Source organism: Schistocerca gregaria, unplaced genomic scaffold (genome assembly GCF_023897955.1).
Source record: "Schistocerca gregaria isolate iqSchGreg1 unplaced genomic scaffold, iqSchGreg1.2 ptg000359l, whole genome shotgun sequence".
In the NCBI taxonomy this organism is placed as follows: domain Eukaryota; kingdom Metazoa; phylum Arthropoda; class Insecta; order Orthoptera; family Acrididae; genus Schistocerca; species Schistocerca gregaria.
In genome coordinates, this window is record NW_026061817.1 from 567,543 (window position 1) to 587,683 (window position 20,141).

Genomic DNA, 20,141 nt, shown 5'->3' on the forward strand with positions numbered 1-20,141 from the left:
GGTCTGTAGGCGCGGATATGATCGCAAGCAGAGAACAGCACTGAGTCCAGATTCAGCACAAAATACAATAAGAGACGGAGTAAATCTCACCGCTGTAGAGCAAGTCCTGTGTGGTCTAGTGGCTAGGATACCTGGCTTTCACTCAACAGGTCCGGCTTCGATTCCCGGTACCGGAACGGAACTATTTGCGCACACAACGCTCCATGTTTTGGTCTTCGAACTGTCGTTGGTCGCCCTTCTTCCTTGGCTTCAACCGAACGCAATCGGGGAAAGCAGGCACGTGATGCAGTTACTGTCAGCACCGGAATAAAGGGAGAAGAGGCACTGGTCCGCTGTTGGGCTGCTACCAGCGTCAGTGAGTAGTCGGTGCAGTCGCCAGTAGCGCCAGAAGCCTACACACACCTTCCACTTAATCACGTTGCTTGAAACCGCTCCAACCACAACAAGCGAAAGCCCGGATAGCTCAGTCGGTAGAGCATTAGGCTTTTAACCTAAGGGTCCAGGGTTCGAGTCCCTGTCCGGGCGAAGATTTTAACGCTTCCATAATGGCTCGTCTCGTAGCGATAGTAGCCCTGTCGTAATCAGTGCACGGTTTTACGTTTCCTGTCGGCATTCTGCGCAGACGCAACCGGTTGGGTTTTTCACGATTCGAGGGGCACCTGTTGGACAAGCAGTCGTGGCCGAGTGGTTAAGGCGTCTGACTAGAAATCAGATTCCCTCTGGGAGCGTAGGTTCGAGTCCTACCGACTGCGTCGGATTTTTCTTTTCTTGTTTTGGAAGAAGAAGCAGAAAATATCGCGTTTTGGTACCTCGCCACACCTCACCTCTCACAGCCGTTTATAGTGCCTGTCCTTTAGATAAGGGCGATTTCCAAGCGTCAGCTTTCGCGTCAGCCGAGCAAAGTCGGGACAAGTCGGGACATACTACAGGATGGTGCAACGACGAAAAAAAAAAAAAAAACCTTAATTTAACAGCAGGAGCCCACATAATGATACGGAAAAATTAGCGCCACTTGCGGTGGCCGGGAATCGTACCCGGATCAACTGCTTGGAAGGCAACTATGCTCAACAGTACAACACCACCGCACTGCCGCTGCTCGCAACGCCGCGCTGTGTCGGCTTCCCGCCCGCCCACAGCGGCCCACGGCTATAGGAGCTGCAGGCGCATTACGAGGTAGGAGGGTGCATCCACACGCATTCGGGCAGCGCCTCCAAGCACGCTACGTCTTTGGGCAAGACTCGTCGCCGCTGACGCAAGGTTACTCACACGATAGTGATGAACGGTCGTTTTAAGGCAGTGTAGTGGGGGACTTCGCGAGTTTAGCCCCTTTTTCGACGTCGCTGGGTGGCAATCCCAGTTTCCCTGCCGACAGCTGCTTGGAAAGCACGGGTAGCTTGTCGAGCATCTGTAGTTGAGTGGTTTGTGACTCAGTAGTGCAGTAGGCAGCGCCTAAGTCTCATAATCTTAAGGTATGCCGGCACGATTCCCGGTCGATGCATTATTTTGCTCTTGTGGCAACAATGCTGCCGCGCGGATTGCTCGCTTGAGATGGGTCAGCCTCAGGACCTTATAGCTGTATAGCTGCGGCTGCAGTTTAATCTAGAGAGTCGGGACAGCACGTGTAGCAAGACAACAGATTCTTCAGAAAGCGCAAACTGTCTATCTCTAATATGTGAGACTTACCGAGTTTCGTACGTGTAGCAAGACAATAGATCCTTCAGAAAGCGCAAACTGTCTTTCTCTAAAATGTGAGACTTAGCGAGTTTCCTTCGAGGACGTCTCCGGCGTGCCTCGGTAGCGCAGTAGGCAGCGCGTAAGTCTCATAATCTTAAGGTCGTGAGTTCGATCCTCACCTGGGGCATTTAATTTTCTGTACATCATGGCTGCATTAAGGGCGTTGCTGTTGCTAGGGAACGAACTTAACTGTTGTCCGTTATCCACACGGAGTCCACGCCTCAGCGTCAAAATGTTTACTTCCAATTATGACGACGTAACAACTTTGATATTTCTCCTCCGTGTTACAAACAAAATGCGATGCACACAGCAATGGACAGTCAATTTTGAACTGTGCGCCATGCCGGTCTGTAGGCGCGGATATGATCGCAAGCAGAGAACAGCACTGAGTCCAGATTCAGCACAAAATACAATAAGAGACGGAGTAAATCTCACCGCTGTAGAGCAAGTCCTGTGTGGTCTAGTGGCTAGGATACCTGGCTTTCACTCAACAGGTCCGGCTTCGATTCCCGGTACCGGAACGGAACTATTTGCGCACACAACGCTCCATGTTTTGGTCTTCGAACTGTCGTTGGTCGCCCTTCTTCCTTGGCTTCAACCGAACGCAATCGGGGAAAGCAGGCACGTGATGCAGTTACTGTCAGCACCGGAATAAAGGGAGAAGAGGCACTGGTCCGCTGTTGGGCTGCTACCAGCGTCAGTGAGTAGTCGGTGCAGTCGCCAGTAGCGCCAGAAGCCTACACACACCTTCCACTTAATCACGTTGCTTGAAACCGCTCCAACCACAACAAGCGAAAGCCCGGATAGCTCAGTCGGTAGAGCATTAGGCTTTTAACCTAAGGGTCCAGGGTTCGAGTCCCTGTCCGGCCGAAGATTTTAACGCTTCCATAATGGCTCGTCTCGTAGCGATAGTAGCCCTGTCGTAATCAGTGCACGGTTTTACGTTTCCTGTCGGCATTCTGCGCAGACGCAACCGGTTGGGTTTTTCACGATTCGAGGGGCACCTGTTGGACAAGCAGTCGTGGCCGAGTGGTTAAGGCGTCTGACTAGAAATCAGATTCCCTCTGGGAGCGTAGGTTCGAGTCCTACCGACTGCGTCGGATTTTTCTTTTCTTGTTTTGGAAGAAGAAGCAGAAAATATCGCGTTTTGGTACCTCGCCACACCTCACCTCTCACAGCCGTTTATAGTGCCTGTCCTTTAGATAAGGGCGATTTCCAAGCGTCAGCTTTCGCGTCAGCCGAGCAAAGTCGGGACAAGTCGGGACATACTACAGGATGGTGCAACGACGAAAAAAAAAAAAACCTTAATTTAACAGCAGGAGCCCACATAATGATACGGAAAAATTAGCGCCACTTGCGGTGGCCGGGAATCGTACCCGGATCAACTGCTTGGAAGGCAACTATGCTCAACAGTACAACACCACCGCACTGCCGCTGCTCGCAACGCCGCGCTGTGTCGGCTTCCCGCCCGCCCACAGCGGCCCACGGCTATAGGAGCTGCAGGCGCATTACGAGGTAGGAGGGTGCATCCACACGCATTCGGGCAGCGCCTCCAAGCACGCTACGTCTTTGGGCAAGACTCGTCGCCGCTGACGCAAGGTTACTCACACGATAGTGATGAACGGTCGTTTTAAGGCAGTGTAGTGGGGGACTTCGCGAGTTTAGCCCCTTTTTCGACGTCGCTGGGTGGCAATCCCAGTTTCCCTGCCGACAGCTGCTTGGAAAGCACGGGTAGCTTGTCGAGCATCTGTAGTTGAGTGGTTTGTGACTCAGTAGTGCAGTAGGCAGCGCCTAAGTCTCATAATCTTAAGGTATGCCGGCACGATTCCCGGTCGATGCATTATTTTGCTCTTGTGGCAACAATGCTGCCGCGCGGATTGCTCGCTTGAGATGGGTCAGCCTCAGGACCTTATAGCTGTATAGCTGCGGCTGCAGTTTAATCTAGAGAGTCGGGACAGCACGTGTAGCAAGACAACAGATTCTTCAGAAAGCGCAAACTGTCTATCTCTAATATGTGAGACTTACCGAGTTTCGTACGTGTAGCAAGACAATAGATCCTTCAGAAAGCGCAAACTGTCTTTCTCTAAAATGTGAGACTTAGCGAGTTTCCTTCGAGGACGTCTCCGGCGTGCCTCGGTAGCGCAGTAGGCAGCGCGTAAGTCTCATAATCTTAAGGCCGTGAGTTCGATCCTCACCTGGGGCATTTAATTTTCTGTACATCATGACTGCGTTGCTGTTGCTAGGGAACGAACTTAACTGTTGTCCGTTATCCACACGGAGTCCACGCCTCAGCGTCAAAATGTTTACTTCCAATTATGACGACGTAACAACTTTGATATTTCTCCTCCGTGTTACAAACAAAATGCGATGCACACAGCAATGGACAGTCAATTTTGAACTGTGCGCCATGCCGGTCTGTAGGCGCGGATATGATCGCAAGCAGAGAACAGCACTGAGTCCAGATTCAGCACAAAATACAATAAGAGACGGAGTAAATCTCACCGCTGTAGAGCAAGTCCTGTGTGGTCTAGTGGCTAGGATACCTGGCTTTCACTCAACAGGTCCGGCTTCGATTCCCGGTACCGGAACGGAACTATTTGCGCACACAACGCTCCATGTTTTGGTCTTCGAACTGTCGTTGGTCGCCCTTCTTCCTTGGCTTCAACCGAACGCAATCGGGGAAAGCAGGCACGTGATGCAGTTACTGTCAGCACCGGAATAAAGGGAGAAGAGGCACTGGTCCGCTGTTGGGCTGCTACCAGCGTCAGTGAGTAGTCGGTGCAGTCGCCAGTAGCGCCAGAAGCCTACACACACCTTCCACTTAATCACGTTGCTTGAAACCGCTCCAACCACAACAAGCGAAAGCCCGGATAGCTCAGTCGGTAGAGCATTAGGCTTTTAACCTAAGGGTCCAGGGTTCGAGTCCCTGTCCGGCCGAAGATTTTAACGCTTCCATAATGGCTCGTCTCGTAGCGATAGTAGCCCTGTCGTAATCAGTGCACGGTTTTACGTTTCCTGTCGGCATTCTGCGCAGACGCAACCGGTTGGGTTTTTCACGATTCGAGGGGCACCTGTTGGACAAGCAGTCGTGGCCGAGTGGTTAAGGCGTCTGACTAGAAATCAGATTCCCTCTGGGAGCGTAGGTTCGAGTCCTACCGACTGCGTCGGATTTTTCTTTTCTTGTTTTGGAAGAAGAAGCAGAAAATATCGCGTTTTGGTACCTCGCCACACCTCACCTCGCACAGCCGTTTATAGTGCCTGTCCTTTAGATAAGGGCGATTTCCAAGCGTCAGCTTTCGCGTCAGCCGAGCAAAGTCGGGACAAGTCGGGACATACTACAGGATGGTGCAACGACGAAAAAAAAAAAAAAAACCTTAATTTAACAGCAGGAGCCCACATAATGATACGGAAAAATTAGCGCCACTTGCGGTGGCCGGGAATCGTACCCGGATCAACTGCTTGGAAGGCAACTATGCTCAACAGTACAACACCACCGCACTGCCGCTGCTCGCAACGCCGCGCTGTGTCGGCTTCCCGCCCGCCCACAGCGGCCCACGGCTATAGGAGCTGCAGGCGCATTACGAGGTAGGAGGGTGCATCCACACGCATTCGGGCAGCGCCTCCAAGCACGCTACGTCTTTGGGCAAGACTCGTCGCCGCTGACGCAAGGTTACTCACACGATAGTGATGAACGGTCGTTTTAAGGCAGTGTAGTGGGGGACTTCGCGAGTTTAGCCCCTTTTTCGACGTCGCTGGGTGGCAATCCCAGTTTCCCTGCCGACAGCTGCTTGGAAAGCACGGGTAGCTTGTCGAGCATCTGTAGTTGAGTGGTTTGTGACTCAGTAGTGCAGTAGGCAGCGCCTAAGTCTCATAATCTTAAGGTATGCCGGCACGATTCCCGGTCGATGCATTATTTTGCTCTTGTGGCAACAATGCTGCCGCGCGGATTGCTCGCTTGAGATGGGTCAGCCTCAGGACCTTATAGCTGTATAGCTGCGGCTGCAGTTTAATCTAGAGAGTCGGGACAGCACGTGTAGCAAGACAACAGATTCTTCAGAAAGCGCAAACTGTCTATCTCTAATATGTGAGACTTACCGAGTTTCGTACGTGTAGCAAGACAATAGATCCTTCAGAAAGCGCAAACTGTCTTTCTCTAAAATGTGAGACTTAGCGAGTTTCCTTCGAGGACGTCTCCGGCGTGCCTCGGTAGCGCAGTAGGCAGCGCGTAAGTCTCATAATCTTAAGGTCGTGAGTTCGATCCTCACCTGGGGCATTTAATTTTCTGTACATCATGACTGCGTTGCTGTTGCTAGGGAACACACACGCGAGACAGATGTTATCCACACGGAGTCCACGCCTCAGCGTCAAAATGTTTACTTCCAATTATGACGACGTAACAACTTTGATATTTCTCCTCCGTGTTACAAACAAAATGCGATGCACACAGCAATGGACAGTCAATTTTGAACTGTGCGCCATGCCGGTCTGTAGGCGCGGATATGATCGCAAGCAGAGAACAGCACTGAGTCCAGATTCAGCACAAAATACAATAAGAGACGGAGTAAATCTCACCGCTGTAGAGCAAGTCCTGTGTGGTCTAGTGGCTAGGATACCTGGCTTTCACTCAACAGGTCCGGCTTCGATTCCCGGTACCGGAACGGAACTATTTGCGCACACAACGCTCCATGTTTTGGTCTTCGAACTGTCGTTGGTCGCCCTTCTTCCTTGGCTTCAACCGAACGCAATCGGGGAAAGCAGGCACGTGATGCAGTTACTGTCAGCACCGGAATAAAGGGAGAAGAGGCACTGGTCCGCTGTTGGGCTGCTACCAGCGTCAGTGAGTAGTCGGTGCAGTCGCCAGTAGCGCCAGAAGCCTACACACACCTTCCACTTAATCACGTTGCTTGAAACCGCTCCAACCACAACAAGCGAAAGCCCGGATAGCTCAGTCGGTAGAGCATTAGGCTTTTAACCTAAGGGTCCAGGGTTCGAGTCCCTGTCCGGGCGAAGATTTTAACGCTTCCATAATGGCTCGTCTCGTAGCGATAGTAGCCCTGTCGTAATCAGTGCACGGTTTTACGTTTCCTGTCGGCATTCTGCGCAGACGCAACCGGTTGGGTTTTTCACGATTCGAGGGGCACCTGTTGGACAAGCAGTCGTGGCCGAGTGGTTAAGGCGTCTGACTAGAAATCAGATTCCCTCTGGGAGCGTAGGTTCGAGTCCTACCGACTGCGTCGGATTTTTCTTTTCTTGTTTTGGAAGAAGAAGCAGAAAATATCGCGTTTTGGTACCTCGCCACACCTCACCTCTCACAGCCGTTTATAGTGCCTGTCCTTTAGATAAGGGCGATTTCCAAGCGTCAGCTTTCGCGTCAGCCGAGCAAAGTCGGGACAAGTCGGGACATACTACAGGATGGTGCAACGACGAAAAAAAAAAAAAAAAAAACCTTAATTTAACAGCAGGAGCCCACATAATGATACGGAAAAATTAGCGCCACTTGCGGTGGCCGGGAATCGTACCCGGATCAACTGCTTGGAAGGCAACTATGCTCAACAGTACAACACCACCGCACTGCCGCTGCTCGCAACGCCGCGCTGTGTCGGCTTCCCGCCCGCCCACAGCGGCCCACGGCTATAGGAGCTGCAGGCGCATTACGAGGTAGGAGGGTGCATCCACACGCATTCGGGCAGCGCCTCCAAGCACGCTACGTCTTTGGGCAAGACTCGTCGCCGCTGACGCAAGGTTACTCACACGATAGTGATGAACGGTCGTTTTAAGGCAGTGTAGTGGGGGACTTCGCGAGTTTAGCCCCTTTTTCGACGTCGCTGGGTGGCAATCCCAGTTTCCCTGCCGACAGCTGCTTGGAAAGCACGGGTAGCTTGTCGAGCATCTGTAGTTGAGTGGTTTGTGACTCAGTAGTGCAGTAGGCAGCGCCTAAGTCTCATAATCTTAAGGTATGCCGGCACGATTCCCGGTCGATGCATTATTTTGCTCTTGTGGCAACAATGCTGCCGCGCGGATTGCTCGCTTGAGATGGGTCAGCCTCAGGACCTTATAGCTGTATAGCTGCGGCTGCAGTTTAATCTAGAGAGTCGGGACAGCACGTGTAGCAAGACAACAGATTCTTCAGAAAGCGCAAACTGTCTATCTCTAATATGTGAGACTTACCGAGTTTCGTACGTGTAGCAAGACAATAGATCCTTCAGAAAGCGCAAACTGTCTTTCTCTAAAATGTGAGACTTAGCGAGTTTCCTTCGAGGACGTCTCCGGCGTGCCTCGGTAGCGCAGTAGGCAGCGCGTAAGTCTCATAATCTTAAGGTCGTGAGTTCGATCCTCACCTGGGGCATTTAATTTTCTGTACATCATGACTGCGTTGCTGTTGCTAGGGAACGAACTTAACTGTTGTCCGTTATCCACACGGAGTCCACGCCTCAGCGTCAAAATGTTTACTTCCAATTATGACGACGTAACAACTTTGATATTTCTCCTCCGTGTTACAAACAAAATGCGATGCACACAGCAATGGACAGTCAATTTTGAACTGTGCGCCATGCCGGTCTGTAGGCGCGGATATGATCGCAAGCAGAGAACAGCACTGAGTCCAGATTCAGCACAAAATACAATAAGAGACGGAGTAAATCTCACCGCTGTAGAGCAAGTCCTGTGTGGTCTAGTGGCTAGGATACCTGGCTTTCACTCAACAGGTCCGGCTTCGATTCCCGGTACCGGAACGGAACTATTTGCGCACACAACGCTCCATGTTTTGGTCTTCGAACTGTCGTTGGTCGCCCTTCTTCCTTGGCTTCAACCGAACGCAATCGGGGAAAGCAGGCACGTGATGCAGTTACTGTCAGCACCGGAATAAAGGGAGAAGAGGCACTGGTCCGCTGTTGGGCTGCTACCAGCGTCAGTGAGTAGTCGGTGCAGTCGCCAGTAGCGCCAGAAGCCTACACACACCTTCCACTTAATCACGTTGCTTGAAACCGCTCCAACCACAACAAGCGAAAGCCCGGATAGCTCAGTCGGTAGAGCATTAGGCTTTTAACCTAAGGGTCCAGGGTTCGAGTCCCTGTCCGGGCGAAGATTTTAACGCTTCCATAATGGCTCGTCTCGTAGCGATAGTAGCCCTGTCGTAATCAGTGCACGGTTTTACGTTTCCTGTCGGCATTCTGCGCAGACGCAACCGGTTGGGTTTTTCACGATTCGAGGGGCACCTGTTGGACAAGCAGTCGTGGCCGAGTGGTTAAGGCGTCTGACTAGAAATCAGATTCCCTCTGGGAGCGTAGGTTCGAGTCCTACCGACTGCGTCGGATTTTTCTTTTCTTGTTTTGGAAGAAGAAGCAGAAAATATCGCGTTTTGGTACCTCGCCACACCTCACCTCTCACAGCCGTTTATAGTGCCTGTCCTTTAGATAAGGGCGATTTCCAAGCGTCAGCTTTCGCGTCAGCCGAGCAAAGTCGGGACAAGTCGGGACATACTACAGGATGGTGCAACGACGAAAAAAAAAAAAAAAACCTTAATTTAACAGCAGGAGCCCACATAATGATACGGAAAAATTAGCGCCACTTGCGGTGGCCGGGAATCGTACCCGGATCAACTGCTTGGAAGGCAACTATGCTCAACAGTACAACACCACCGCACTGCCGCTGCTCGCAACGCCGCGCTGTGTCGGCTTCCCGCCCGCCCACAGCGGCCCACGGCTATAGGAGCTGCAGGCGCATTACGAGGTAGGAGGGTGCATCCACACGCATTCGGGCAGCGCCTCCAAGCACGCTACGTCTTTGGGCAAGACTCGTCGCCGCTGACGCAAGGTTACTCACACGATAGTGATGAACGGTCGTTTTAAGGCAGTGTAGTGGGGGACTTCGCGAGTTTAGCCCCTTTTTCGACGTCGCTGGGTGGCAATCCCAGTTTCCCTGCCGACAGCTGCTTGGAAAGCACGGGTAGCTTGTCGAGCATCTGTAGTTGAGTGGTTTGTGACTCAGTAGTGCAGTAGGCAGCGCCTAAGTCTCATAATCTTAAGGTATGCCGGCACGATTCCCGGTCGATGCATTATTTTGCTCTTGTGGCAACAATGCTGCCGCGCGGATTGCTCGCTTGAGATGGGTCAGCCTCAGGACCTTATAGCTGTATAGCTGCGGCTGCAGTTTAATCTAGAGAGTCGGGACAGCACGTGTAGCAAGACAACAGATTCTTCAGAAAGCGCAAACTGTCTATCTCTAATATGTGAGACTTACCGAGTTTCGTACGTGTAGCAAGACAATAGATCCTTCAGAAAGCGCAAACTGTCTTTCTCTAAAATGTGAGACTTAGCGAGTTTCCTTCGAGGACGTCTCCGGCGTGCCTCGGTAGCGCAGTAGGCAGCGCGTAAGTCTCATAATCTTAAGGTCGTGAGTTCGATCCTCACCTGGGGCATTTAATTTTCTGTACATCATGACTGCGTTGCTGTTGCTAGGGAACGAACTTAACTGTTGTCCGTTATCCACACGGAGTCCACGCCTCAGCGTCAAAATGTTTACTTCCAATTATGACGACGTAACAACTTTGATATTTCTCCTCCGTGTTACAAACAAAATGCGATGCACACAGCAATGGACAGTCAATTTTGAACTGTGCGCCATGCCGGTCTGTAGGCGCGGATATGATCGCAAGCAGAGAACAGCACTGAGTCCAGATTCAGCACAAAATACAATAAGAGACGGAGTAAATCTCACCGCTGTAGAGCAAGTCCTGTGTGGTCTAGTGGCTAGGATACCTGGCTTTCACTCAACAGGTCCGGCTTCGATTCCCGGTACCGGAACGGAACTATTTGCGCACACAACGCTCCATGTTTTGGTCTTCGAACTGTCGTTGGTCGCCCTTCTTCCTTGGCTTCAACCGAACGCAATCGGGGAAAGCAGGCACGTGATGCAGTTACTGTCAGCACCGGAATAAAGGGAGAAGAGGCACTGGTCCGCTGTTGGGCTGCTACCAGCGTCAGTGAGTAGTCGGTGCAGTCGCCAGTAGCGCCAGAAGCCTACACACACCTTCCACTTAATCACGTTGCTTGAAACCGCTCCAACCACAACAAGCGAAAGCCCGGATAGCTCAGTCGGTAGAGCATTAGGCTTTTAACCTAAGGGTCCAGGGTTCGAGTCCCTGTCCGGGCGAAGATTTTAACGCTTCCATAATGGCTCGTCTCGTAGCGATAGTAGCCCTGTCGTAATCAGTGCACGGTTTTACGTTTCCTGTCGGCATTCTGCGCAGACGCAACCGGTTGGGTTTTTCACGATTCGAGGGGCACCTGTTGGACAAGCAGTCGTGGCCGAGTGGTTAAGGCGTCTGACTAGAAATCAGATTCCCTCTGGGAGCGTAGGTTCGAGTCCTACCGACTGCGTCGGATTTTTCTTTTCTTGTTTTGGAAGAAGAAGCAGAAAATATCGCGTTTTGGTACCTCGCCACACCTCACCTCTCACAGCCGTTTATAGTGCCTGTCCTTTAGATAAGGGCGATTTCCAAGCGTCAGCTTTCGCGTCAGCCGAGCAAAGTCGGGACAAGTCGGGACATACTACAGGATGGTGCAACGACGAAAAAAAAAAAAAAACCTTAATTTAACAGCAGGAGCCCACATAATGATACGGAAAAATTAGCGCCACTTGCGGTGGCCGGGAATCGTACCCGGATCAACTGCTTGGAAGGCAACTATGCTCAACAGTACAACACCACCGCACTGCCGCTGCTCGCAACGCCGCGCTGTGTCGGCTTCCCGCCCGCCCACAGCGGCCCACGGCTATAGGAGCTGCAGGCGCATTACGAGGTAGGAGGGTGCATCCACACGCATTCGGGCAGCGCCTCCAAGCACGCTACGTCTTTGGGCAAGACTCGTCGCCGCTGACGCAAGGTTACTCACACGATAGTGATGAACGGTCGTTTTAAGGCAGTGTAGTGGGGGACTTCGCGAGTTTAGCCCCTTTTTCGACGTCGCTGGGTGGCAATCCCAGTTTCCCTGCCGACAGCTGCTTGGAAAGCACGGGTAGCTTGTCGAGCATCTGTAGTTGAGTGGTTTGTGACTCAGTAGTGCAGTAGGCAGCGCCTAAGTCTCATAATCTTAAGGTATGCCGGCACGATTCCCGGTCGATGCATTATTTTGCTCTTGTGGCAACAATGCTGCCGCGCGGATTGCTCGCTTGAGATGGGTCAGCCTCAGGACCTTATAGCTGTATAGCTGCGGCTGCAGTTTAATCTAGAGAGTCGGGACAGCACGTGTAGCAAGACAACAGATTCTTCAGAAAGCGCAAACTGTCTATCTCTAATATGTGAGACTTACCGAGTTTCGTACGTGTAGCAAGACAATAGATCCTTCAGAAAGCGCAAACTGTCTTTCTCTAAAATGTGAGACTTAGCGAGTTTCCTTCGAGGACGTCTCCGGCGTGCCTCGGTAGCGCAGTAGGCAGCGCGTAAGTCTCATAATCTTAAGGTCGTGAGTTCGATCCTCACCTGGGGCATTTAATTTTCTGTACATCATGACTGCGTTGCTGTTGCTAGGGAACGAACTTAACTGTTGTCCGTTATCCACACGGAGTCCACGCCTCAGCGTCAAAATGTTTACTTCCAATTATGACGACGTAACAACTTTGATATTTCTCCTCCGTGTTACAAACAAAATGCGATGCACACAGCAATGGACAGTCAATTTTGAACTGTGCGCCATGCCGGTCTGTAGGCGCGGATATGATCGCAAGCAGAGAACAGCACTGAGTCCAGATTCAGCACAAAATACAATAAGAGACGGAGTAAATCTCACCGCTGTAGAGCAAGTCCTGTGTGGTCTAGTGGCTAGGATACCTGGCTTTCACTCAACAGGTCCGGCTTCGATTCCCGGTACCGGAACGGAACTATTTGCGCACACAACGCTCCATGTTTTGGTCTTCGAACTGTCGTTGGTCGCCCTTCTTCCTTGGCTTCAACCGAACGCAATCGGGGAAAGCAGGCACGTGATGCAGTTACTGTCAGCACCGGAATAAAGGGAGAAGAGGCACTGGTCCGCTGTTGGGCTGCTACCAGCGTCAGTGAGTAGTCGGTGCAGTCGCCAGTAGCGCCAGAAGCCTACACACACCTTCCACTTAATCACGTTGCTTGAAACCGCTCCAACCACAACAAGCGAAAGCCCGGATAGCTCAGTCGGTAGAGCATTAGGCTTTTAACCTAAGGGTCCAGGGTTCGAGTCCCTGTCCGGGCGAAGATTTTAACGCTTCCATAATGGCTCGTCTCGTAGCGATAGTAGCCCTGTCGTAATCAGTGCACGGTTTTACGTTTCCTGTCGGCATTCTGCGCAGACGCAACCGGTTGGGTTTTTCACGATTCGAGGGGCACCTGTTGGACAAGCAGTCGTGGCCGAGTGGTTAAGGCGTCTGACTAGAAATCAGATTCCCTCTGGGAGCGTAGGTTCGAGTCCTACCGACTGCGTCGGATTTTTCTTTTCTTGTTTTGGAAGAAGAAGCAGAAAATATCGCGTTTTGGTACCTCGCCACACCTCACCTCTCACAGCCGTTTATAGTGCCTGTCCTTTAGATAAGGGCGATTTCCAAGCGTCAGCTTTCGCGTCAGCCGAGCAAAGTCGGGACAAGTCGGGACATACTACAGGATGGTGCAACGACGAAAAAAAAAAAAAAACCTTAATTTAACAGCAGGAGCCCACATAATGATACGGAAAAATTAGCGCCACTTGCGGTGGCCGGGAATCGTACCCGGATCAACTGCTTGGAAGGCAACTATGCTCAACAGTACAACACCACCGCACTGCCGCTGCTCGCAACGCCGCGCTGTGTCGGCTTCCCGCCCGCCCACAGCGGCCCACGGCTATAGGAGCTGCAGGCGCATTACGAGGTAGGAGGGTGCATCCACACGCATTCGGGCAGCGCCTCCAAGCACGCTACGTCTTTGGGCAAGACTCGTCGCCGCTGACGCAAGGTTACTCACACGATAGTGATGAACGGTCGTTTTAAGGCAGTGTAGTGGGGGACTTCGCGAGTTTAGCCCCTTTTTCGACGTCGCTGGGTGGCAATCCCAGTTTCCCTGCCGACAGCTGCTTGGAAAGCACGGGTAGCTTGTCGAGCATCTGTAGTTGAGTGGTTTGTGACTCAGTAGTGCAGTAGGCAGCGCCTAAGTCTCATAATCTTAAGGTATGCCGGCACGATTCCCGGTCGATGCATTATTTTGCTCTTGTGGCAACAATGCTGCCGCGCGGATTGCTCGCTTGAGATGGGTCAGCCTCAGGACCTTATAGCTGTATAGCTGCGGCTGCAGTTTAATCTAGAGAGTCGGGACAGCACGTGTAGCAAGACAACAGATTCTTCAGAAAGCGCAAACTGTCTATCTCTAATATGTGAGACTTACCGAGTTTCGTACGTGTAGCAAGACAATAGATCCTTCAGAAAGCGCAAACTGTCTTTCTCTAAAATGTGAGACTTAGCGAGTTTCCTTCGAGGACGTCTCCGGCGTGCCTCGGTAGCGCAGTAGGCAGCGCGTAAGTCTCATAATCTTAAGGTCGTGAGTTCGATCCTCACCTGGGGCATTTAATTTTCTGTACATCATGACTGCGTTGCTGTTGCTAGGGAACGAACTTAACTGTTGTCCGTTATCCACACGGAGTCCACGCCTCAGCGTCAAAATGTTTACTTCCAATTATGACGACGTAACAACTTTGATATTTCTCCTCCGTGTTACAAACAAAATGCGATGCACACAGCAATGGACAGTCAATTTTGAACTGTGCGCCATGCCGGTCTGTAGGCGCGGATATGATCGCAAGCAGAGAACAGCACTGAGTCCAGATTCAGCACAAAATACAATAAGAGACGGAGTAAATCTCACCGCTGTAGAGCAAGTCCTGTGTGGTCTAGTGGCTAGGATACCTGGCTTTCACTCAACAGGTCCGGCTTCGATTCCCGGTACCGGAACGGAACTATTTGCGCACACAACGCTCCATGTTTTGGTCTTCGAACTGTCGTTGGTCGCCCTTCTTCCTTGGCTTCAACCGAACGCAATCGGGGAAAGCAGGCACGTGATGCAGTTACTGTCAGCACCGGAATAAAGGGAGAAGAGGCACTGGTCCGCTGTTGGGCTGCTACCAGCGTCAGTGAGTAGTCGGTGCAGTCGCCAGTAGCGCCAGAAGCCTACACACACCTTCCACTTAATCACGTTGCTTGAAACCGCTCCAACCACAACAAGCGAAAGCCCGGATAGCTCAGTCGGTAGAGCATTAGGCTTTTAACCTAAGGGTCCAGGGTTCGAGTCCCTGTCCGGGCGAAGATTTTAACGCTTCCATAATGGCTCGTCTCGTAGCGATAGTAGCCCTGTCGTAATCAGTGCACGATTTTACGTTTCCTGTCGGCATTCTGCGCAGACGCAACCGGTTGGGTTTTTCACGATTCGAGGGGCACCTGTTGGACAAGCAGTCGTGGCCGAGTGGTTAAGGCGTCTGACTAGAAATCAGATTCCCTCTGGGAGCGTAGGTTCGAGTCCTACCGACTGCGTCGGATTTTTCTTTTCTTGTTTTGGAAGAAGAAGCAGAAAATATCGCGTTTTGGTACCTCGCCACACCTCACCTCTCACAGCCGTTTATAGTGCCTGTCCTTTAGATAAGGGCGATTTCCAAGCGTCAGCTTTCGCGTCAGCCGAGCAAAGTCGGGACAAGTCGGGACATACTACAGGATGGTGCAACGACGAAAAAAAAAAAAAAACCTTAATTTAACAGCAGGAGCCCACATAATGATACGGAAAAATTAGCGCCACTTGCGGTGGCCGGGAATCGTACCCGGATCAACTGCTTGGAAGGCAACTATGCTCAACAGTACAACACCACCGCACTGCCGCTGCTCGCAACGCCGCGCTGTGTCGGCTTCCCGCCCGCCCACAGCGGCCCACGGCTATAGGAGCTGCAGGCGCATTACGAGGTAGGAGGGTGCATCCACACGCATTCGGGCAGCGCCTCCAAGCACGCTACGTCTTTGGGCAAGACTCGTCGCCGCTGACGCAAGGTTACTCACACGATAGTGATGAACGGTCGTTTTAAGGCAGTGTAGTGGGGGACTTCGCGAGTTTAGCCCCTTTTTCGACGTCGCTGGGTGGCAATCCCAGTTTCCCTGCCGACAGCTGCTTGGAAAGCACGGGTAGCTTGTCGAGCATCTGTAGTTGAGTGGTTTGTGACTCAGTAGTGCAGTAGGCAGCGCCTAAGTCTCATAATCTTAAGGTATGCCGGCACGATTCCCGGTCGATGCATTATTTTGCTCTTGTGGCAACAATGCTGCCGCGCGGATTGCTCGCTTGAGATGGGTCAGCCTCAGGACCTTATAGCTGTATAGCTGCGGCTGCAGTTTAATCTAGAGAGTCGGGACAGCACGTGTAGCAAGACAACAGATTCTTCAGAAAGCGCAAACTGTCTATCTCTAATATGTGAGACTTACCGAGTTTCGTACGTGTAGCAAGACAATAGATCCTTCAGAAAGCGCAAACTGTCTTTCTCTAAAATGTGAGACTTAGCGAGTTTCCTTCGAGGACGTCTCCGGCGTGCCTCGGTAGCGCAGTAGGCAGCGCGTAAGTCTCATAATCTTAAGGTCGTGAGTTCGATCCTCACCTGGGGCATTTAATTTTCTGTACATCATGACTGCGTTGCTGTTGCTAGGGAACGAACTTAACTGTTGTCCGTTATCCACACGGAGTCCACGCCTCAGCGTCAAAATGTTTACTTCCAATTATGACGACGTAACAACTTTGATATTTCTCCTCCGTGTTACAAACAAAATGCGATGCACACAGCAATGGACAGTCAATTTTGAACTGTGCGCCATGCCGGTCTGTAGGCGCGGATATGATCGCAAGCAGAGAACAGCACTGAGTCCAGATTCAGCACAAAATACAATAAGAGACGGAGTAAATCTCACCGCTGTAGAGCAAGTCCTGTGTGGTCTAGTGGCTAGGATACCTGGCTTTCACTCAACAGGTCCGGCTTCGATTCCCGGTACCGGAACGGAACTATTTGCGCACACAACGCTCCATGTTTTGGTCTTCGAACTGTCGTTGGTCGCCCTTCTTCCTTGGCTTCAACCGAACGCAATCGGGGAAAGCAGGCACGTGATGCAGTTACTGTCAGCACCGGAATAAAGGGAGAAGAGGCACTGGTCCGCTGTTGGGCTGCTACCAGCGTCAGTGAGTAGTCGGTGCAGTCGCCAGTAGCGCCAGAAGCCTACACACACCTTCCACTTAATCACGTTGCTTGAAACCGCTCCAACCACAACAAGCGAAAGCCCGGATAGCTCAGTCGGTAGAGCATTAGGCTTTTAACCTAAGGGTCCAGGGTTCGAGTCCCTGTCCGGGCGAAGATTTTAACGCTTCCATAATGGCTCGTCTCGTAGCGATAGTAGCCCTGTCGTAATCAGTGCACGGTTTTACGTTTCCTGTCGGCATTCTGCGCAGACGCAACCGGTTGGGTTTTTCACGATTCGAGGGGCACCTGTTGGACAAGCAGTCGTGGCCGAGTGGTTAAGGCGTCTGACTAGAAATCAGATTCCCTCTGGGAGCGTAGGTTCGAGTCCTACCGACTGCGTCGGATTTTTCTTTTCTTGTTTTGGAAGAAGAAGCAGAAAATATCGCGTTTTGGTACCTCGCCACACCTCACCTCTCACAGCCGTTTATAGTGCCTGTCCTTTAGATAAGGGCGATTTCCAAGCGTCAGCTTTCGCGTCAGCCGAGCAAAGTCGGGACAAGTCGGGACATACTACAGGATGGTGCAACGACGAAAAAAAAAAAAAAACCTTAATTTAACAGCAGGAGCCCACATAATGATACGGAAAAATTAGCGCCACTTGCGGTGGCCGGGAATCGTACCCGGATCAACTGCTTGGAAGGCAACTATGCTCAACAGTACAACACCACCGCACTGCCGCTGCTCGCAACGCCGCGCTGTGTCGGCTTCCCGCCCGCCCACAGCGGCCCACGGCTATAGGAGCTGCAGGCGCATTACGAGGTAGGAGGGTGCATCCACACGCATTCGGGCAGCGCCTCCAAGCACGCTACGTCTTTGGGCAAGACTCGTCGCCGCTGACGCAAGGTTACTCACACGATAGTGATGAACGGTCGTTTTAAGGCAGTGTAGTGGGGGACTTCGCGAGTTTAGCCCCTTTTTCGACGTCGCTGGGTGGCAATCCCAGTTTCCCTGCCGACAGCTGCTTGGAAAGCACGGGTAGCTTGTCGAGCATCTGTAGTTGAGTGGTTTGTGACTCAGTAGTGCAGTAGGCAGCGCCTAAGTCTCATAATCTTAAGGTATGCCGGCACGATTCCCGGTCGATGCATTATTTTGCTCTTGTGGCAACAATGCTGCCGCGCGGATTGCTCGCTTGAGATGGGTCAGCCTCAGGACCTTATAGCTGTATAGCTGCGGCTGCAGTTTAATCTAGAGAGTCGGGACAGCACGTGTAGCAAGACAACAGATTCTTCAGAAAGCGCAAACTGTCTATCTCTAATATGTGAGACTTACCGAGTTTCGTACGTGTAGCAAGACAATAGATCCTTCAGAAAGCGCAAACTGTCTTTCTCTAAAATGTGAGACTTAGCGAGTTTCCTTCGAGGACGTCTCCGGCGTGCCTCGGTAGCGCAGTAGGCAGCGCGTAAGTCTCATAATCTTAAGGTCGTGAGTTCGATCCTCACCTGGGGCATTTAATTTTCTGTACATCATGACTGCGTTGCTGTTGCTAGGGAACGAACTTAACTGTTGTCCGTTATCCACACGGAGTCCACGCCTCAGCGTCAAAATGTTTACTTCCAATTATGACGACGTAACAACTTTGATATTTCTCCTCCGTGTTACAAACAAAATGCGATGCACACAGCAATGGACAGTCAATTTTGAACTGTGCGCCATGCCGGTCTGTAGGCGCGGATATGATCGCAAGCAGAGAACAGCACTGAGTCCAGATTCAGCACAAAATACAATAAGAGACGGAGTAAATCTCACCGCTGTAGAGCAAGTCCTGTGTGGTCTAGTGGCTAGGATACCTGGCTTTCACTCAACAGGTCCGGCTTCGATTCCCGGTACCGGAACGGAACTATTTGCGCACACAACGCTCCATGTTTTGGTCTTCGAACTGTCGTTGGTCGCCCTTCTTCCTTGGCTTCAACCGAACGCAATCGGGGAAAGCAGGCACGTGATGCAGTTACTGTCAGCACCGGAATAAAGGGAGAAGAGGCACTGGTCCGCTGTTGGGCTGCTACCAGCGTCAGTGAGTAGTCGGTGCAGTCGCCAGTAGCGCCAGAAGCCTACACACACCTTCCACTTAATCACGTTGCTTGAAACCGCTCCAACCACAACAAGCGAAAGCCCGGATAGCTCAGTCGGTAGAGCATTAGGCTTTTAACCTAAGGGTCCAGGGTTCGAGTCCCTGTCCGGGCGAAGATTTTAACGCTTCCATAATGGCTCGTCTCGTAGCGATAGTAGCCCTGTCGTAATCAGTGCACGGTTTTACGTTTCCTGTCGGCATTCTGCGCAGACGCAACCGGTTGGGTTTTTCACGATTCGAGGGGCACCTGTTGGACAAGCAGTCGTGGCCGAGTGGTTAAGGCGTCTGACTAGAAATCAGATTCCCTCTGGGAGCGTAGGTTCGAGTCCTACCGACTGCGTCGGATTTTTCTTTTCTTGTTTTGGAAGAAGAAGCAGAAAATATCGCGTTTTGGTACCTCGCCACACCTCACCTCTCACAGCCGTTTATAGTGCCTGTCCTTTAGATAAGGGCGATTTCCAAGCGTCAGCTTTCGCGTCAGCCGAGCAAAGTCGGGACAAGTCGGGACATACTACAGGATGGTGCAACGACGAAAAAAAAAAAAAAAACCTTAATTTAACAGCAGGAGCCCACATAATGATACGGAAAAATTAGCGCCACTTGCGGTGGCCGGGAATCGTACCCGGATCAACTGCTTGGAAGGCAACTATGCTCAACAGTACAACACCACCGCACTGCCGCTGCTCGCAACGCCGCGCTGTGTCGGCTTCCCGCCCGCCCACAGCGGCCCACGGCTATAGGAGCTGCAGGCGCATTACGAGGTAGGAGGGTGCATCCACACGCATTCGGGCAGCGCCTCCAAGCACGCTACGTCTTTGGGCAAGACTCGTCGCCGCTGACGCAAGGTTACTCACACGATAGTGATGAACGGTCGTTTTAAGGCAGTGTAGTGGGGGACTTCGCGAGTTTAGCCCCTTTTTCGACGTCGCTGGGTGGCAATCCCAGTTTCCCTGCCGACAGCTGCTTGGAAAGCACGGGTAGCTTGTCGAGCATCTGTAGTTGAGTGGTTTGTGACTCAGTAGTGCAGTAGGCAGCGCCTAAGTCTCATAATCTTAAGGTATGCCGGCACGATTCCCGGTCGATGCATTATTTTG

The 20,141-nt window shown here is 51.8% G+C and overlaps 29 non-coding genes across 29 annotated transcripts; all 29 read left to right on the forward strand.

Annotated features, from left to right (window-relative positions):
* Positions 1-452: 452 nt before the first annotated feature.
* Trnak-uuu (transfer RNA lysine (anticodon UUU)) lies at positions 453-525 on the forward strand. The gene has a single exon. It is a non-coding gene; the product is annotated as a tRNA-Lys (tRNA).
* A 145-nt stretch (positions 526-670) lies between these two features.
* Trnas-aga (transfer RNA serine (anticodon AGA)) lies at positions 671-752 on the forward strand. Its single transcript has one exon. It is a non-coding gene; the product is annotated as a tRNA-Ser (tRNA).
* A 1,036-nt stretch (positions 753-1,788) lies between these two features.
* On the forward strand, positions 1,789-1,861 carry Trnam-cau (transfer RNA methionine (anticodon CAU)). The gene has a single exon. It is a non-coding gene; the product is annotated as a tRNA-Met (tRNA).
* Positions 1,862-2,531: 670 nt separating this feature from the next.
* Positions 2,532-2,604, forward strand: Trnak-uuu (transfer RNA lysine (anticodon UUU)). The gene has a single exon. It is a non-coding gene; the product is annotated as a tRNA-Lys (tRNA).
* A 145-nt stretch (positions 2,605-2,749) lies between these two features.
* Positions 2,750-2,831, forward strand: Trnas-aga (transfer RNA serine (anticodon AGA)). The gene has a single exon. It is a non-coding gene; the product is annotated as a tRNA-Ser (tRNA).
* A 1,033-nt stretch (positions 2,832-3,864) lies between these two features.
* Trnam-cau (transfer RNA methionine (anticodon CAU)) lies at positions 3,865-3,937 on the forward strand. The gene has a single exon. It is a non-coding gene; the product is annotated as a tRNA-Met (tRNA).
* A 661-nt stretch (positions 3,938-4,598) lies between these two features.
* On the forward strand, positions 4,599-4,671 carry Trnak-uuu (transfer RNA lysine (anticodon UUU)). Its single transcript has one exon. It is a non-coding gene; the product is annotated as a tRNA-Lys (tRNA).
* A 145-nt stretch (positions 4,672-4,816) lies between these two features.
* Positions 4,817-4,898, forward strand: Trnas-aga (transfer RNA serine (anticodon AGA)). Its single transcript has one exon. It is a non-coding gene; the product is annotated as a tRNA-Ser (tRNA).
* A 1,036-nt stretch (positions 4,899-5,934) lies between these two features.
* Trnam-cau (transfer RNA methionine (anticodon CAU)) lies at positions 5,935-6,007 on the forward strand. The gene has a single exon. It is a non-coding gene; the product is annotated as a tRNA-Met (tRNA).
* A 661-nt stretch (positions 6,008-6,668) lies between these two features.
* Positions 6,669-6,741, forward strand: Trnak-uuu (transfer RNA lysine (anticodon UUU)). Its single transcript has one exon. It is a non-coding gene; the product is annotated as a tRNA-Lys (tRNA).
* Positions 6,742-6,886: 145 nt separating this feature from the next.
* On the forward strand, positions 6,887-6,968 carry Trnas-aga (transfer RNA serine (anticodon AGA)). Its single transcript has one exon. It is a non-coding gene; the product is annotated as a tRNA-Ser (tRNA).
* Positions 6,969-8,007: 1,039 nt separating this feature from the next.
* Trnam-cau (transfer RNA methionine (anticodon CAU)) lies at positions 8,008-8,080 on the forward strand. Its single transcript has one exon. It is a non-coding gene; the product is annotated as a tRNA-Met (tRNA).
* A 661-nt stretch (positions 8,081-8,741) lies between these two features.
* Trnak-uuu (transfer RNA lysine (anticodon UUU)) lies at positions 8,742-8,814 on the forward strand. The gene has a single exon. It is a non-coding gene; the product is annotated as a tRNA-Lys (tRNA).
* A 145-nt stretch (positions 8,815-8,959) lies between these two features.
* Trnas-aga (transfer RNA serine (anticodon AGA)) lies at positions 8,960-9,041 on the forward strand. The gene has a single exon. It is a non-coding gene; the product is annotated as a tRNA-Ser (tRNA).
* A 1,036-nt stretch (positions 9,042-10,077) lies between these two features.
* Positions 10,078-10,150, forward strand: Trnam-cau (transfer RNA methionine (anticodon CAU)). The gene has a single exon. It is a non-coding gene; the product is annotated as a tRNA-Met (tRNA).
* A 661-nt stretch (positions 10,151-10,811) lies between these two features.
* On the forward strand, positions 10,812-10,884 carry Trnak-uuu (transfer RNA lysine (anticodon UUU)). The gene has a single exon. It is a non-coding gene; the product is annotated as a tRNA-Lys (tRNA).
* Positions 10,885-11,029: 145 nt separating this feature from the next.
* On the forward strand, positions 11,030-11,111 carry Trnas-aga (transfer RNA serine (anticodon AGA)). The gene has a single exon. It is a non-coding gene; the product is annotated as a tRNA-Ser (tRNA).
* A 1,035-nt stretch (positions 11,112-12,146) lies between these two features.
* Trnam-cau (transfer RNA methionine (anticodon CAU)) lies at positions 12,147-12,219 on the forward strand. The gene has a single exon. It is a non-coding gene; the product is annotated as a tRNA-Met (tRNA).
* A 661-nt stretch (positions 12,220-12,880) lies between these two features.
* Trnak-uuu (transfer RNA lysine (anticodon UUU)) lies at positions 12,881-12,953 on the forward strand. Its single transcript has one exon. It is a non-coding gene; the product is annotated as a tRNA-Lys (tRNA).
* A 145-nt stretch (positions 12,954-13,098) lies between these two features.
* Positions 13,099-13,180, forward strand: Trnas-aga (transfer RNA serine (anticodon AGA)). Its single transcript has one exon. It is a non-coding gene; the product is annotated as a tRNA-Ser (tRNA).
* A 1,035-nt stretch (positions 13,181-14,215) lies between these two features.
* On the forward strand, positions 14,216-14,288 carry Trnam-cau (transfer RNA methionine (anticodon CAU)). Its single transcript has one exon. It is a non-coding gene; the product is annotated as a tRNA-Met (tRNA).
* Positions 14,289-14,949: 661 nt separating this feature from the next.
* On the forward strand, positions 14,950-15,022 carry Trnak-uuu (transfer RNA lysine (anticodon UUU)). The gene has a single exon. It is a non-coding gene; the product is annotated as a tRNA-Lys (tRNA).
* Positions 15,023-15,167: 145 nt separating this feature from the next.
* On the forward strand, positions 15,168-15,249 carry Trnas-aga (transfer RNA serine (anticodon AGA)). Its single transcript has one exon. It is a non-coding gene; the product is annotated as a tRNA-Ser (tRNA).
* Positions 15,250-16,284: 1,035 nt separating this feature from the next.
* Trnam-cau (transfer RNA methionine (anticodon CAU)) lies at positions 16,285-16,357 on the forward strand. Its single transcript has one exon. It is a non-coding gene; the product is annotated as a tRNA-Met (tRNA).
* A 661-nt stretch (positions 16,358-17,018) lies between these two features.
* Positions 17,019-17,091, forward strand: Trnak-uuu (transfer RNA lysine (anticodon UUU)). Its single transcript has one exon. It is a non-coding gene; the product is annotated as a tRNA-Lys (tRNA).
* Positions 17,092-17,236: 145 nt separating this feature from the next.
* On the forward strand, positions 17,237-17,318 carry Trnas-aga (transfer RNA serine (anticodon AGA)). Its single transcript has one exon. It is a non-coding gene; the product is annotated as a tRNA-Ser (tRNA).
* A 1,035-nt stretch (positions 17,319-18,353) lies between these two features.
* Positions 18,354-18,426, forward strand: Trnam-cau (transfer RNA methionine (anticodon CAU)). Its single transcript has one exon. It is a non-coding gene; the product is annotated as a tRNA-Met (tRNA).
* Positions 18,427-19,087: 661 nt separating this feature from the next.
* On the forward strand, positions 19,088-19,160 carry Trnak-uuu (transfer RNA lysine (anticodon UUU)). The gene has a single exon. It is a non-coding gene; the product is annotated as a tRNA-Lys (tRNA).
* Positions 19,161-19,305: 145 nt separating this feature from the next.
* Trnas-aga (transfer RNA serine (anticodon AGA)) lies at positions 19,306-19,387 on the forward strand. Its single transcript has one exon. It is a non-coding gene; the product is annotated as a tRNA-Ser (tRNA).
* Positions 19,388-20,141: the final 754 nt, after the last annotated feature.